Below are 12,309 nucleotides of genomic sequence, written 5' to 3' on the forward strand. Positions count from 1 at the left end.
GCCTTCTTCCATAATAGTGTGAAATGTCGGAATGCTAGATCAAAAATTCATTCTATTAAAGATGTGGCTGGTAACCGTTTTGAGGGTGAAGATGTGCCGATTGCCCTAGTTGACCATTATGTGAATTTTCTGGGCAAGGAGGATCAAGTTAGTCATTTCGATCAGGAGGATTTGTTTGTTAATGTGCTTAGTCCGGCGGTTGCGGAGAATATGGTTCGACAGGTGACTCGTGATGAAGTCAAGAAGGCTATGTTTAGTATTGGCGAAAATAAAGCTCCGGGACCTGATGGTTATACGTCTGCTTTTTTTAAACACTCGTGGGATATTGTGGGCGAGGAAATCTCAGTGGCTATTTTAGAATTTTTTGATAATGGTAAGATACTTAAACAGCTCAATCATACTATTTTGGCTCTGATTCCAAAAGTGGAGACTCCGGATTCGGTTCTTGATTATCGTCCTATTTCTTGCTGTAATGTCTTATACAAGTGTATCAGCAAGATAATTACAGACAGATTGAAGGGGAGTTTGGATGATTTGGTTAGTATTAACCAGTCGGCCTTTGTTCCGGGTAGGAAGATATCTGATAATATTTTGCTTACTCAGGAGTTGATGCACAATTACCATTTGAATAGGGGTCCGGCTAGATGTGCGTTCAAAATAGATATCCAAAAGGCTTATGATACCGTTAGTTGGGCGTTTTTGGAGGATGTTTTGTGAGGATTTGAGTTTCACCAAAAGATGGTTGCGTGGATTATGGCTTGTGTAACCACGACAACTTACTCCCTCAGTATTAATGGTAATTTGCATGGCTTTTTCGGGGGTAGGAGGGGCTTGAGGCAAGGTGACCCTATGTCGCCATATCTATTCACGCTGATTATGGAGGTTCTTTCTTTGCTTCTACAACAAGCGGCTCATCCTAGCACCATGTTCAAATTTCATGCCAACTGTGTTAAGCAGAAGATTATTAACGTTTCTTTTGCTGATGACTTATTCGTTTTTGTGCACGGGGATGTTATTTCGGTGAAAAGGGTTCGTGATGCCATTGTGAAATTTACGAATCTTTCTGGTTTAGTTCCGAGTTCAACAAAAAGCACGGCTTATTTCTGTAATGTGCCGCATACTGTTAAACAAGATATTCTTCGGATCATGCATTTTCAGGAAGGGTCGTTGCCGGTCAGGTATCTGGGGGTCCCGTTAATCTCAACTAAGTTAGCCTATAAAGATTGCAAACCTCTTCTAGATCGGATGGAGAAGAGAATTGATAGCTGGTTGAATAAGTCTCTTTCGTTCGCTGGCAGGTTACAACTCATCAACTCTGTTTTATCAGCCATGCATATATATTGGGCGTCCGTCTTTGTTATTCCGTCTAGGGTTATCAGTGACCTCGAGAAGCTTATGCGAAGGTTCTTATGGAATGGTAACAATCTGCGTAGAGTGAAGGCCAAAGTTCCTTGGGCTGATGTTTGCTTGCCGAAGAGTGAGGGTGGGTTAGGCATAAAGTGTATTTCGGATGTCAATAAGGCTCTCATGACTAATCACATCTGGAGCATTCTGGTTAATAGGAAGTCTCTTTGGGTTCAATGGATTCATACACACAAATTGAAGGGTAGGAGTTTTTGGGATATCAATAGCAAAGGTAACATGAGCTGGGGATGGAGGAAAATACTGTCTCTTCGTAGTGTTGTCAGGCCTTTTATATGGAAGATTGTTCGAAGTGGGGCTCAAACAAATGTCTGGTGGGATAATTGGTGTCAAATTAGTCCGCTAAGCTCTTTCATATCGCCACGGAGAATAACTAATGCTGGATTCAACATCTCTTCTTCTATTTTGGATCTGGTTGATGAAAACGGAAACTGGAGATGGCCGCAAGCTTGGTATGATTTATACCCGGTTTTAATTGGGTTAAATGCTCCTCAACTGACGCAAGGTATGGTGGACCGTACGGTTTGGAAAGACTTGGATGGGAACTCGTGTTCGTTTTGCTCATCTGAAGTGTGGCATGCTATTCGGAGTAGGCACGATCAGGTATCCTGGGTTGATGGGATATGGTTTTCTCAATGCATCCCTCGTCATTCCTTTCACTTATGGTTAGTCGTAAAGAATAAACTTAAAACCCAAGACCGGCTTGCTGCGTGGGAGGCGGGAAGTGCAACAAATCTAAACCTCATGTGTTGCCCGTTGTGTAGAACTAATCGAGACTCTAGAGATCATTTGTTCTTCCAGTGCTCGTTTGCTTCTAAAGTGTGGAATGAAGTTAAGACTATGGTTCAAATGGGTAATGTTGATAGCTCTTGGCAATCCATTATGACGTGGATGGAACGTAATGCAAGTTCAAAGAAGACGGATCATATTATATGCAAGTTGGTTATTGCGGCCTCGACTTACTTCATCTGGCAAGAGAGAAACAATTGCCTATTTTCCAATGCTTTTGCTGATCAGAAAGTGGTGATTCAGAAGATTAAGGAAGCTGTGCGTTTACGGTTAATGGGGTTCAAGTTCCGAAGACAATCGAGTATTGAGAGTCTCCTTAGGACGTGGAAGATCGGGTCAAATGATGAGACAAATGATCCGGGCTAGCTGATTTTTTCGTTTAGTTGTCCTTTGTGTAGTGTTGGCCATTTTTTTGTTTCTGGTTGTTTGTTTTTTTGTCGTTGGTTGTGTTCTTGGATGTTCTAGTCTTGGTTTGTCTTGACTAGTAGTGTGTGTCAGTGTCTTGGCACACCCTGTTTTATTTGGTTTGGTGATTTATAAAATTTACCAGGGTAACCCTTTACCCAAAAAAAAAAAAAAAAAAAACATAATTTTTGGTGTCTAAACTGATTTAATAACAATATTAAACATGTTAAGGCATATCTTGCTTGTCATAGGGCTAGTTAGGCATTCTGAATGCGTTTTACGCAAACGACGCGTTAAAGTAGCATAAGCTACCTAGACGGGTCGTAACGGGTCAAAAGCACTTAGGATCGGTTTCGTTTTAGTATATAGGCTTTGTCAAACCATATTACATAAGTTCCCACACTTATTTGGTTTACGAACCCTCGTACTACCCGATCCTCCGATAGGTCCGTTTATTAATGTAGATACCTATATAGGTGCCGTTTGATTCCGTGATCTTCTAGCATTGCTTGGAGGTTATCCTACGACTTCTAAGCAATCTCAAGTGAGTACATAGACCCCTCTTTTACTGTTTTCCAAACATTTTGGGGTGAAACACATGTGCCTACTTGTTACTTTCATGCTTTCTTGTTTTTCACATCATATGCTTGCTATGTTCTTTAGTACACTTATAGTACATGATTTCATTACATTGTTTTGCTATGTATGTTAACTTAGCATGCTAGCACATTGATTTACATTACATTGTTTTGCTATATATGTTTACATGGCATATTAGCACATTGTTTTACATGACTTTTCTGCTTTGTATGTTTACTTAGCATACTTAGTACATTGTTTTCACATAACTTGTTTACATTTGGTATGACATTTGGTTTGCATAAACGGTTCTTTACTACATTCATTAACATTAGCTACGCCGCTCGGTAGTAAGTAATGGTACCATAGGACTTGACAAATCCCGTTCCTGACACCCTAGGTTTGTTTGGGTGTAAGGAATGACTGAATCCGAAAACATTTTACTTTGATAACCTTTACTCTAAGGTTGTCCTGCTGTCTCAAGGCTTGAATGTAATGCGTTATCTTACCACATAAATGTTTGTATCAATAAAACAAGCTTTTACTTGGCAAAACATAACTTTTTGATTTATTCAAAATACTTTGTTTTGTTCCTTTTTACTTATGGTTAAGTATTCTCATTTTTTTTTTTTTTTTTTTTTTGGGTAAAGAAGTATTCTCATTTTGTTACTTACCATACATAACTTTTGTTTACACTTAATTACATAACTACATTTTGGGTTTTAAACATTGACAATGGTTTAGACAAGAACATTTGATGATTGGTTTGAACATGAACTATATGCTTTGGTGATTTGTTTAAGTGACTTAAGTAACGATATGTGTGTAGTATGATACAAGCATGGTGGATACGCCGCTGGTACTTCATATATATAAGTGCTTGTATTGTATTACATGACATACCGTTATTTAAATCATTCAATTTTGGACTTATACACTTTACACAAATAATATCTTTTTCACAAGACTTTGTTTTACAAAACAAATTATTTTATACAACTTATTTCTACTTGGTTATTCTTTAACAATACATTATTCTTTACTTATACATATCATCTGATTTTATCGCTTTTCAATGGATTTACAAAATGAAACAACTTACAAGGTTCATGACTAACTTTCATTAAACACTTTTCTTAAACTTAAGTCATGAATCCTATTTTCACAAAACCTATGTTACTCACAGGCATTTTTATGCTGACATACCTATTTTCACATGTGTTTCAGGAGCTAATGCATAGGATGACGATCGTGACACGCTAGGGTGGACTCGGGCCTTAGTGACATAAAACAGAGCTAGACTTAGTTTAATTACGTTCTGTACTCTTTATTTCAGTAGTTTTAAGACAATGTAACATGTTGGTTCTTGTTTTGAACGATGTATTCCACCCTTGGGTGATGAATAAAATATTATTTTAATTACCTTGGTTGTGGAACAATAATTCTGTTACAACACTCCCCGACGTTTCCGCCATGATTTGATGTTTTACGTGGTCGGGGTGTGACATGTTAGGTGTTTTTTTTGGGTAAAGGGTTACCCCGGTGAATTTTATATTAAAAATAAAACCAAGTGTGAAGCAAAAGCACTTCACAGTTCTCCCAAGCAACATGAAACAGGGGAGTTACAACTCGAAAACAAACGAGACAACAAGACAACGCAAAGGACACACTCCAAACAAACAAGGAGGCCACTACAAACAAAAAAACAGACACAAGACACTAGCCGCAATCATCATCCGCTCCCAGCAATCCACGGGGCAGCCTCCACTGCTGTAACGCTCTTTCAGTCTGACTGGATGCTCTAAGCCGCATTGTCTGAAGCTTCATTCTTACTGTGTTTAGAATGACATCCACAAGCTGATCTTTGCTTCTCTTCCTAGCCGAAAAAAGTCTAGCATTCCTCTCATCCCAAACGAAATATGCAGCCGCACTTACCACCATTTTTGAAATGATGTGATCAGCTGATTTGGAAGTCGCAATATTCATTAAATAATCCAGAATCTGGCTCCAATGATGCTGGGTCGACGCCATATTTGCACGATATTTCACCCCATCCCAAACTCTAGAAGTATACTCACACTCAAAGAACAAGTGCTCATGTGAGTCTGGGCCTCTCGTACATAGCGAGCAACACATAAGATTTAAATTTGCATTTCCTGATGCGTTCCATCTACTCATGATATCCTGTGTCTTTAATTTTCTATTAAGAATCAACCACATGAGAAAAGCGTGCCTTGGAATAGCTTGAGGAAACCACACAACCTTGGCCCATTGAACTTCATCATGTACTATCCTGAGATCATCCCAAACCGTGGAGGAAGAAAACCCGGTATCCACCCCTTGTCGTGTTCTCCATATTATTTCGTCCTAATGCGTTTTACGCGAACGACGCGTTAAGGTAGCATAAGCTACCTAAACGGGCCGTAATGGGTCGTAAGCACTTAGGGTAAGTTTCATTTTAGTATGTGGGCTTTGTTAAACCATATTACACGAGTCCCCATACTCGTTTGGTTTACAAACCCTCATTCTATCCAAATCCTCCGATTTAGGTCCGGTATATTAACATAGTTACCCATATTAGGTGCCGTTTGATATCCGTGATATTAGCATTATTTGATTATTACTCAAGGACTTCAAAGCAATCTCAGATGAGTACATAGTCCCCTCTTTTACTGTTTTCCAAACTGTTTTGGGGTGAACACATGTGCCTACTTGTTACTTTCATGCTTTCCTGTTTTTACATCATATACTTGCTATGTTCTTTAGTACATTTATAGTACACGATTTCACTACATTTTATGCTATGTATGCCCATTGTGTGCGTACTTAGTACATTGATTTACATTACATTTCATGCTATGTATGCCCATTGTGTGCATACTTAGTACATTGCTTTACATTACATCTTATGCTATGTATGCCCATTGTGTGCATACTTAGTACAATTGTTATTCATCACATGCTTACATTTTGGTATGACAATTGGTTTGTTCAAATGATACAATTTACATTCATTAACATTAGCTACGCCACTCGTTAGTAGGTAATGGTACCATAAGACTTGACAACTCCCATTCCTGAAATCTCGGGTTTGTTTGGATTGGAAGGAATGACCGAATTCGATAAACAATAACACATATAGACTTTTAATTTGTTTAAAGGTCTATCATCACAGTCACAAAGGCTTGAATATATGAATTTCCACAATACCACATAAATGTTCGTATCAGTATAGCATGCAATTGTTCCACAAAACATAACTTTGACTTAAACTATGTTTAATTCAATACCCTCTTTTTGTGCATTTTACCATGGCCCAATTGATATATTTTCACGTGTCATACATGATATTTTGGATACACATTACAATGATTTACATTAAACATAAACAATTTGACATTGATATACACATTTGGTGGTTTACATTAGACATGAGCATTTTGATATGGTTTACACAACAACACTTGACAATTGATTCATATATGAACAATTTACATGGTGGTTGGCTTGGGTAAATGATTTGAGTAACGAGGCATGTGTAATATGATACAAACATGGTGGATACGCCGCTGGTACTTCCTATACATAAGTGTTTGTATGGTATTACATATCGTAGCGTTACTTGAATCATTTCAAATTAGACATGTAACATTTTATACAAATAACATACTTTTTACAAGACAATGTTTTACAAACAACTTATCTTATTCAACTCATTTTACTTGGTTATTCGTTTAACCTTACATTTAGCTATACATATCATCTGATTTTATCGTTTTTCAAATGATTTACAAGACAAAACAATTTACAAGGTTCATGACTGACTGTTATTAAACGGTTTCTTTAAACTCAAGTCATGAATCCCATTTTCACAAAACCTATGTATCTCACAGGCATTTTTATGCTGACGTACCTACTTTCACATGTGTTTTCAGGAGCTGTTGCTTAGGATGATGATTGTGATACTAGGGCGGACCTGTGCCTTAGAGACATAAAACGAAGATAGACTTAGTTTGAATATGTTCTGAACACTTTATTTCCTGTTTTGAAACAATGTAACACTCGTGTTTAATAAATAAAATATAACTTTGTATGCCATAGTTGTGAAACAACTAATTCTGTCTCAACACTCCCCGACGTTTCCGCCGCGGTTGCATGTTATACGCGGTCGGGGTGTGACAGAAGAGTTGGTATCAGAGCCAATGGTTATAGGGAATTAGGTTATTAGAAATGCTTTGACCTAGACTATAACTTTCTAGGACCTTAACACAAGTTATCTTGTGTTTAGATTTTAAAACATGCACTTCACCTATCCTTAGGTGATAACCACAACGAGAACATCGATTCCGAATCCGCTTTGAAAATTAATCATCTGTTCTAGGATGATTGATTACTAGGTTTTGAACCCTCTGTTATATGGTTTTGAACCCCTTTGAATTTTCAAAAATCTCGTCAAAGTTTTGGGTTTTTAATAGTGTGAACACGTGCGAACTGGAAGAGTGAATGCCTATACCCTGAGTTTTCTGTCTAAGGCTAGAGTGTTTGTACAAATCCACATAATCGGACCAGTCACTCTTACCTGGGAACTCTTGGGGTGAGTGTTCACTTATAGGCGAACATGTCTTCGCGATACATTATTTTTGACCCATTTACTTTGACTAGACATTGCGTGTCGCTTGTTTGTTTTGCGATGCGTAACCACCATCTTTGCTTTTGTTGAAATTGTTTCATCTCATTCTCTTCATCCAATCATCTCACTCGTTTCCTTTCATGTTTTCCTCTTCTAGAATGCCTCCTCGACGCGACAATCAGGTAGCAAATGCCGAACTGGCAGAAATTATTGCACAGCAGATGGCTGCTGCACTCCCAAACCTCTTTGCTCAATGGAACCAAGCCAACAACAACAACAATGCTCCATGCAATTTCAAGAGTTTTAACTCGGCTAAACCCATCAAGTTTAGTGGTTCCGAAGGAGTAACTGGGCTTCTTCAATGGTTCGAGAGCATTAAGAATACATTCCGTCACGTGCAGTGTCCTGACAATCGCAAGGTCGAGTTTTCTTCGAGTGTGTTTCAGAAGAGGGCTCTTACGTGGTGGAACGGGGTAATGAGGGACCGTGGTGCAGAAGTTGCTCTAGCTCAGACATGGGCTGAACTTAGGGCACTGATGATGAGGGAGTTCTGTCCTCGTCATGAGCAGCGAGCTTTGGAGAAAGAGTTTGACGACTTAAAGCAATACAGTGGCGAGCACCGGGCATATACTGATAGGTTTGAGGAGTTGAGTCTGCTTTTGTGACACCTGTGTCACCGCGACCATCAAACAAATACCAAGCCGATGAAATATTGTATTTCATACTTGGGATCTTGTATAAATATGTGTATGTTTTGCACATATCAATTATTGTTCAATTTCAAACTCTACATCACTTTCTGGAGCATTATACGCAAACTAGTGCGTAAACGTACTCAGTTTAATGCGACAAATACTCCGGAACATCAACATATACTCAACATACCTTAAATAACCTTTACATAACTTAGAAATAAGTTTTGAAGGCTTTGGTATAGCAAAAACAAGTTAATTCGCTTACAGGGACTAAACTTGACAAACTGCGAAAGTATGCCAATTTGAACTGTAACGAACATTCCGGGACATGTCCATAAGTTAAACATACCATAAATATCCTTTACATAGCTTAGAAATAGGCTTTGAGAGGTTTGGTATGCTAAAACAAACTTTTGGATCAATTCAGGGACTAAAAGTGTCAAAAAGTGCCTAAGTTTGCACTTTCGCGCATAACTTACGTTCTGAATACATCCGGACATCCAAAAATTTATGTAAGCATCCTTATATTATGCCTTAATGTTTGGCATGAGAAAAATCCATTCGTCGCGTCATTTGGATCGTCTTTCGCGCTTATGCGCATTCCGTCGTAATTAAGCGAACATCGCGATCGTACGGCCAAACGAACCGACATCCGACATATTTTTGGGCATGTTTCATGTCCACAATGTTTAGGCATCATTTTAGGGCCTTAAAGATGACTTTTCAGGTCTTAAAAGGGCTGGAAATGGCTTAAAAACGCAACAGGGGCCAAAAGTGTAAATTCTGCAAGTGGGCAGATCAGAGGACTTCAGGCGGCCCGCGTAAGGATTGCCCAAACTTGAGGCGGGGCGCGTGAGACTGTCAGACAGAAGATTTTGCATTTAATGCAGAATCTGGCCTTTCGATCGATCAAAGGGCGATGCCTTTTCACCCAAATGAAGGGCCAAGGGTCAAATACACTGAATCTAACCCCTGTACACGTGTACGCACGAGATCAAAGCACGTTATTCGATAAAACGATCCTAACGGTTCCACCTTTCCTATAAATACCCCCCCCCTTTTTGTGTAAAAACCCACAAATCAGATCTAAATGCTCTAAGTTGATGCTTATGCTTCATACCTGAGCTATTGGATCTTGATTAGCACTCGGGGACCCTCCGTAAGTCTTCTTTCGCTCTTTTATTCGCTTTTCGAGTCCGAAAGTCAACGTTTTGTTGACTTTCTGCATTGACCAGCCTACGGTCGATGCGAAGTTCATGGAACTTCATAACGTGAGCGTGATCACGATGGTTATGGTCCATAATGACCATACCTACTGATCACCACGCTATCTAGGCTCGGTGACGAGTCGTAGTTTCGGCCAAAATGTGCATTCTTGCATATTTTGTAACCAAACTACTCGTGGGCATCAAAGCCGTTTGTTTTGATGCCAAACCTATTTTCTAAACTTAGTTAAGCATGTTCTAACATGCTTAGCTCGTCACTTTTAGTTTAGTGCTTATATAGGGTCGTAAGGTAAGCGATTTAAACCATCGCTTATACTTTCGAACCCGACCCATTTGGTCGGTCATTAGGACCCGACCAAACACATTAGGTGACCATAGCTATAACCTTCCGAGGTTATACCGTGTGGTCGCAATGTTAGGCGTTCCGAACGCGTTCTGCGCGAACGACGCGTTAGGGTAGCATAAGCTACCTAAACGGGTCGTGATGGACCGTAAGCACTTAGGTTAAGTTTCATTTTAGTATGTAGGCTTTGTTAAGCCATATTACACGAGTCTCCATACTCGTCTGGTTTACGAACCCGCATACTGTCCGATCCTTCCGATTTGGTCCGGTATATTAACATAGCTACCTATTAGGGGCCGTTGATATCCCGTGACCTCTCGCATTACCTGGTTATTACACAAGAACAACAAAGCAATCTCAGGTGAGTACATTGAACCCCATCTTTTACATGTTTTTGAGGAGTCAATGTGAGTACATTGAACCCCTCTTTTACTGTTTTCCAAACTGTTTTGGGGTGAAACACATGTGCCTATCTGTTACTTTCATGCTTTCCCGTTTTTCACATCATATACTTGCTATGTTCGATAGTACATATATAGTACATGATTTCATTGCGTTTATGCTATGTATGCCCATTGTGTGCGTACTTAGTGCATTGCTTTACATTACATGCTATGTATGCCCATTGTGTGCATACGTAGTACATTGTTACACATTGCATTTCTGTTGCATATGCTCATCCAGCATATGAACACATTACACTACATTTTGAGCCGTTGTACTCTACAATACATTTCATGCTACGTACGCCCATTGTGTGCATACGTAGTACATTGTTTCACATTGCATTTCTGTTGCATATGCTCATCCAGCATATGAACACATTATGCTACATTTTGAACCGTCGTGACCATTTGATTATATGAACCGTTTGTAACCATTGAACCGTATGAACCAGTTGTATCCGTTGACATGATTTACATTTGACAATAGACATTTGACTATACGTGAACATTTCTACCGTTGTTAAACATTTCAACTTGATGGTTTGGTTTGAGTAAGTGATTAAGTAACGAGGCATGTGTAATATGATACAAGCATGGTGGATACGCCGCTGGTACTTCCTATATATAAGTGTTTGTATAGTATTACATATCGTAACGTTATTTGAATCATTTTCATTTGAGACATGTGACATTTTCTACAAATAACGCACTTTTCACAAGACATTGTTTTACAAACGACTCATCTTATACAAACTCATTTTTATGGTTATCCGTTTAAACTATACAGTGTTCTCTTATTTATACATATCATTTGATCTTACCGTTTTTCAAATGATTTACAAGACAAAGCAAAATACGAGGTTCATGACTAAACATTTTCTCAAACATAAGTCATGAATCCCGTTTTCACAAAACCAATGTATCTCACAGGCATTTTTATGCTGACGTACCTATTTTCACATGTGTTTTCAGGAGACGATGCGTAGTACTTATCAAGACATACTTAGGCGGACCTGTGCCTTAGTGACTTAAAACGAGACAAGAACTAGTTAATTTATGTTATATACTCTTTGGTTCTTGTTTAAACAATGTAAGCACTCATGTTCGATTAATAAAACGAAACTTCAATTGCCATGGATTTGAAACAATTGATTCTGTTACAACACTCCCCGACGTTTCCGCCACGTTTTGTATGTTCTACGTGGTCGGGGTGTGACAGAAAAGATGGTATCAGAGCCAATGGTTATAGGGAATTAGGTTATTAGTAATACTTTGACCTAGTCTATAACCTTCCTAGGAACCTAACGCGAGTTTACTTGCGTTTAGTCACAAAACAATACCGTCACCTACCCTTAGGCGACGACCACAACAAGAACATAAATTTCAAAACCGCCTTGAAAGCTAATCATCTGTTCTAGGATGATTGATTACTAGGTTTTGAACCCTCTATTGTAAGGTTTTGAACCCTTTGTTATAAGGTTTTGAACCCCTTTGAATTTTCAAAACTCCCGTCAAAGTTTTGGGTCCTAAATAGTGTGAACACGTGCGAACTGGAAGGGTGAATGCCTGTACCCTGGGTTTTCTGTCTAAGGTTAGAGTGTTCGTACAAATCCGCATAATCGGACCAGTCACTCTTACCTGGGAACTCTTGGGGTGAGTGTCCACTTATAGGCGAGCATGTCTTCGCGATACACTATGAGGATCTATTTGCTTTGATTCAGCCCTGGTGTTGTTTATTTGCTTCATGATTCAAACAAGTGACCATCAACCGTGA

Source organism: Helianthus annuus, chromosome 2 (assembly GCF_002127325.2).
Source record: "Helianthus annuus cultivar XRQ/B chromosome 2, HanXRQr2.0-SUNRISE, whole genome shotgun sequence".
Lineage (NCBI taxonomy): Eukaryota > Viridiplantae > Streptophyta > Magnoliopsida > Asterales > Asteraceae > Helianthus > Helianthus annuus.